Source organism: Saimiri boliviensis, chromosome 13 (assembly GCF_048565385.1).
Source record: "Saimiri boliviensis isolate mSaiBol1 chromosome 13, mSaiBol1.pri, whole genome shotgun sequence".
Taxonomy (NCBI): domain Eukaryota; kingdom Metazoa; phylum Chordata; class Mammalia; order Primates; family Cebidae; genus Saimiri; species Saimiri boliviensis.
Window position 1 is genome coordinate 48802305 of NC_133461.1, and position 6243 is coordinate 48808547.

General features: G+C 33.6%; 1 long non-coding RNA gene across 1 annotated transcript in view; it reads right to left on the reverse strand.

Moving 5' to 3' along the window:
- LOC141580936 (uncharacterized) overlaps window positions 1-1766 on the reverse strand; it is a 134016-nt gene extending 132250 nt beyond the window's left edge. Inside the window, exon 1 of the long non-coding RNA XR_012513361.1 lies at window positions 1580-1766. This is a non-coding gene — a long non-coding RNA (uncharacterized LOC141580936). The remainder of the gene's footprint in view (window positions 1-1579) is intronic.
- Between the last annotated feature and the right edge of the window lie 4477 nt (window positions 1767-6243).

Here is a 6243-nt window from a genome sequence, read left to right on the forward strand (position 1 = left end):
ATCATACATACCATCACAGAGTAGTTTTCTTATTCTTGTTATCAGCATGGTTTCTATGTTCAATTATACTACACATATCACAGTTACTTGCTGAATGCACAGAGCTTTCCCAAGCAGGAAATCTGGCAAAGTTCTTTTGAGTTTTGCTTCTCCTGAGATTCATGTAACTTGGCTCTACTGATAAAAGTGAATGAAAATATTTTATAGAGGGAAGAAGAAAGACATTTCAGAACAGCCAGACTTAGTGAACATTATAATATTAGAAAAAGGTGCAAGTCGATTGATTGTTGGAAAGGCAGACAACAACGAAGAACACCTTCACATGGACGTAACTATAGAGATACTGAACTGAAGAAGAAATTGGAATGTTCGCAGACACAAGTGTATTAGATTTAGGAAGGTAAATTTCACTGTGATAGTCAAAATGTGACTGTTGCTTTGGTACTAACACATCTGCTCTGCTGGGTCATTCAATGTCACATGCTGTTAGCTCACTGACAGGAGCAATAGAGTTTTTGCGATCAGCTCTGCCAGCAGGATTCGGGATGGAACATCCCACCGCATGCTACTCTGCCTCGTGTCATTACCAAACAAATTGTTACATAAGGAGGGAAGGTCATCGCTCCTCAGTATCATTCTATCAGTGATGGTTCACCGTGAGTTTTAAACTCCTTCCTACCCCTCCTTGGAGCCCAAAACCTCCGCTAGCTCTTCAGGTATCAGGCTTGAGGAAGAAATTGAGTTACCACAAAATCATATTAGACATTTCTAGATAAGCCAACTCGAAATGGGAATTGCTGACAAGAAAATATAAGCATAGTTTGGACATATCTTAGTGAACCAATAAATAAATATCTGGCACTTGGAATTTTCTGATACCTAGCAGACTTTTACTTTATAAAATAAATGTGTTAGTTTTTAAAATTCATTAGTGATATTATTAGTGATACATGGATTCAAATTCAACATCATACAAACCATACCTAAACATTTTTGTTCTGACATTTAAGAAGTAGAATTTTGGTTTATTTTTGCCCTTTTTTTCTGGCGAATCTAGAATGAAATATAAACTAGACGGAGAAAGAAAAATAAGACATTAGAAAATATTGCTCCGGAAATTTCATCATCTTTTTAAGTGACAAGAATGCAGACTTCCTTTTTTCCTCCAAATTCTTTGCTTTGCTGGCAGCTTCCCTGGGGCAGAGGCCAGTTGATTCAGAGGAGGCCTACTATATATGAAATACAATCCTTTTCAAGCCCTGGGAGAAACAATCACTTATTAAAATGGAACTACAGGAAATGTGATCTCACAGATAGAGAAGTTTCTGATTTTCTAGAACGTATTTTTGTTGTTTGCTTTACTAATCCAAAAATCACCCTAACACTGAGGAGTTTTGTGTGCATTTTTTCCACTTCCATTCCTACATTTAAGCAAACAACTGCACATGCAGGCCCCTTCATTCTCTAGGATTAGATGATGTAAATTCTGCAAGGGATCAATAAAATATGAAATATGTTATTGGAAAATTGCTATAGGTTTATCCACTGTTAGATAACTAGATATCACTTCTCTACTTACATCCTCTCAATCATGCCATCCCGTTTTTTGGTTCCGTCTTCATCCTTTTCCTAGCCTCAAATACATCACTTGAAGGTCTTAACAGGTTTCTCAGAAAGGTGATAAAAGCAAGAAACAAAGGTGATCAGGACGAGTAAGAGCACAGATGTATAGCAAAGGGCCCTCTTCTTATTTTCAGCTGCTCCTGGCAGCCTTGCCTCAGATGATAAAGGCATAGATATAGCCAAAGATTTTCTTCTGACCTGTCATCTGAGTTAATTATTTTCAAATGTTGGTCATAGAACACACAGGGATAAAACACCCTTTCATCAGCAATGGTTCTTTCTACTATGGCAATCTCAAAGGGATCAGGGTGATCTGTGGAGGCAAAGCATGCAGAAGTTGATAGTTTGACCAAATCAAGTAGCTCCCACATCTGGATAGAATGCCTGGATGGAATGTGCACAAGTTCTATGGACATAACATTCCTTACTGTCATTTTGCCTGTTTTTCCTCATTATTTTACATAAAAAAAATTATAACCCAATATAAAAACACAACTCATTCCTTTTAAGTATAAATAAATAATTATTTTCAAATGTCATTAGGAAGCTAATAACATAGATAACTTTATTTCTTTAGGAAAACTTTCCAAGTTAGTAGTCAAAAGATAAAAATAATTTTGTGTAAGAAGTATACTCAATTAAACTTATCAACCCTATATATGTATATATGTTTATGCATTTATATTTTTTATGTACATAAATATATGTGTGTATGTTTTTATATATAAATATCAGTAATATATAGAAGTATGAACATATAGAAATTAGATATCAGTAATTAAAAAGTATATATAAATTAGCAGTTATATTTGGCATCTCATTTGACCTAATTTGTATTAATATACATCTAAAATTTAAGAAGCATCTTAACTTGTTTACACCTCTTTGTCTATGAGTTATCTGCTCCTCTCTTTGATCCACTTGGCCATTTGTTTTTATTTCCATTTTGCAGGGGAGGTGGGGGCGAATTCCTCACTATATTTTGCTCTTTAATGGTAAAACTACACAAAATATAATAGTAACTTTCAGACCCAGGAAAACTATTGCAAAAATTAGAGAAAATATTGTCTCACGTTTCCCTGACGTTTAATTGCTATTATCATATGAAAGGTATACAACAGCTGCCTCCAAGCTTTTTGGCACCAGGGACCAGTTTCACGGAAGACAATTTTTCCAAGGACAGGTTGGATAGGGCAGGGTAGTCTGATGGTTTTGCAGTGAAACTATTCCACCTCAGGTCATCAGGCATTAGTCAGATTCTCACAAGGAGAATGCAACCTAGATCCCTCACATGCACCGTTCACAAGTAGAGTTTGCCCTCCTATCTCCTATGAGCATCTTAATGCCCTGACTAATCTCACAGGAGGTGGAGCTTTGGTGGTAATACTCACGTGCTGTGCTCACCTCCTGCTGTGTGACCTGGTTCCTAGAAGGCCACAACAGTACTGGTCGGCTGCCTAGGGGTTAGAGACTCCTAGTATATAATACTGTTAGCTTTCAAAACCATATATTCACACAAAGCTAATTAATAAAATCTAACACCAATTTTTAAATACTATACTGGCCTAAAAGAGGTAAATTCCCTTCTAGACATTCCCAGCAAATAATTTCGATATTGAGACAATTAAAGTAATTCTACATTTATGCACAATGGGATCTTTGGTAGTAAATAAAATAAATTTAAACTATTTTATATGAAGTCATTTGGGTAGTTTTTGCTGAAAACTCATGATGAAAGATTTTTTCCAAGATTCCAATAGTCAAATTTCCTGAATAGTTTCAAAAATCATTGGGTATTTTCACTGAATTCTCTGCTATATCTACATAGGAAGACACACTATGTTAACTTAAAAATTTCATATATTTTCTGTGATAACAAGTATATATACAATTTTTTAAAAATGATAAATGATTTTCTGACCTACTTCCCTCCTTATTGATTCTCAATATATTTGTACAGATGTATTTGAAATTTTTGTCTCATAACACTTCTAAACAGTTTGCATCAGTATACATGCATATATTTGCATTGTTATAATCATGTGATAAATTTATACATATTAGCACTATTTTCAATATCTAAACCTAACATAATTCTACCTGTATCTTAACCTAGAAGGACATAATAATATTATACACATATGCTCTCCAATTTCTGCAGAACTGATTCAAAATCAAGACTCAAGTTGTATAGATGAAGATATGTTTTGCTCTTATTAGGATTTGGTTTGAGCTTTTTAATAATTAGTATGTTTCTACTGGTGATTATAATGATATATTCTATACATTTCACATAGGCCATAGCATTTGAAAACTAAATATAAGTTGTGAATACAAAGCATGCTATCTAAAACTTTTTTTTAAAAAAAAGTCAACCACTGTGCATTAAATATCAAATTTAAATCTGCTTTGAAGAAAAAATTAAATGCTCACTGTGGACTGTGAAAGAATCTATTTCTAATGGTAAATTTATTTCAGTCCACAGGGAGCCCTATCAAGGCACAGCTGACTAATGACTATCATTTTCAGTTGATTTCATTAGTATTTAAGTTATAGTATAAAGTACATTCCCTTTGGTCCTCTGAAAGTCAGTGATTTACATACATTTGGTGTGAAGCTTTTGCTTTGGATAATATAAAACTGATTTAAAAGCTAAGTGAAGATTTTTCTTATGCCTACTAAATCCACTTATTCAAAAATAAATATTAACTTTTAATAAAATAGCTTTTAATGCATTATTGCCACCCACTAAAATAAAACAAATGATACTGTCAGCTGACCATCTTCATGCCAGGATAACACATTATTATAGCCTTCTTTTTGTTGGAAGCATTTGATCATTCTTGACTGAGAGTGTAATTTTTATGAATGATATGCACTTTACTTATATAGTAAGCTAGTGGGATTCTGATCTGCCGATTAAAGAAAGCAGTTGCTATACAAAGAAGGATAGATATCCCATCCAAATGCTTGATATAAAAGAGAACTTTTTCTCCTCTGGGTTTTAAAACACAACTACAAAAACGTGTTGCTTGGAATTTTGGCCTTATATATGACTCCATTTTTATGATGTACGATTTTGATTCCAAGAGGTATTAAAGGTGAAAGAGGAAGTTATGGAATCAACTACGGCACACTACATATTTTCTGTGTTATGAGAGTTTCAGCTGAAAAAAAGGCTTTCTTCCTAAAATCAAGGAGGGGTCAAATAAAACATGAGTATTCTCGTAGATAGTAATCTAAGTCTGCTTATGCCACCGGCCAAACTAGCAACATAGTCAATAAATGTTACGGAGGGCAGACAGAAAATGTTGTGCATTTCTCATAGAAGAAAATCTAAATAATCAAAAGTTTACATCAGATACATTAAAATATTCAAATATCTCACTCTATAGCATAGTGTCCTTGACTATAAGCATTTCATATTTTCAGAATTCATTTTGTAAGAATTTAATGACAAATAAATATGCTTTGAAAAACATAAAAATTCTTTCTTGTAAGACCAAATTCAAAGAAAAACTCAGTATGCTTTATTTTCTGGGTACTTGATATTTTTACTGTATTGTTTACTCCAGGGAGAACCAAAATTAATGCTGCAAAACAGCTAATACTCAATTAAGAGAAATATATATGTAAAATTCTTTTGGATTTAAAAGGTCATCCTATTTTTTCAGTATAGAATAAGAAAACGGACTGGAACCCTAAGAAAAGGAAAGTGCATTAAACAGTCCTTCAAATCAGACCCTTTAAGGACTAAAAGCTGGTCTCTCCATGTTTACTTCCATGCAAACAAAGTGGTTGATTGGCCCAAGCTGCCTTTATTTTCATCTGTAATTTCAACATATGACCACACAGAGATGGTAGAATGCATTTAGTTAAGCTCATCCATAAAATGGGCAGGCAATTTTATTAACCTTCTCCTACTACACCTCTGTTGTACTTTTTCAATTGTCTGATTTAAGTCCTTTACAGGACTGGATTTACTATATCTGTGCTTGTTTATAGCTTCTAATCAGATCCCTGGAATAAAGAAGTATTTCTGTGGGTACTATTCACTAATAGAAACAACAATGAGCAACTATGTTAAATGAAACAAAATTTATTTTAAAATTTAGGATATAGGAAACCCCATGAAGAATTTGCCTTAGGATATTTACATAAAGTTGCAAAGAATTTCTTACTATTCCTAGAATTAACCATCAATCAAAATTTTATGATAATTCGAATATTCATATCAAGCTACTCACTGCAAAAGCCCCTATACACATGCTCATAACTTTTTCCAAATTAGTTTAGAATAACACCTGCGTCTAAAGTCACCTGACTCTGCTTCCCAACTTCGGAAATGCTAAGACTGCACCTGCAACAGGTCACAATAAGCTGATTTATATAGCTGAAAAGCCAGAGGTGGAGTTAATGTGCTGTCTTTCACACTGCCATATTATCTATTAAACAAATGAAAATCTACAGTCATGGAACTATTTGGCTAATATGATAGCATTATTCAACAAAAGTGCTATCCAACATGACTATGAAATAATACCTACTGTTCCAATATCACAAAATAAAAGCAGTTATCCTCTGTTTTGCAGATGAAACTTTTTTAAACTTCTCTTCAAA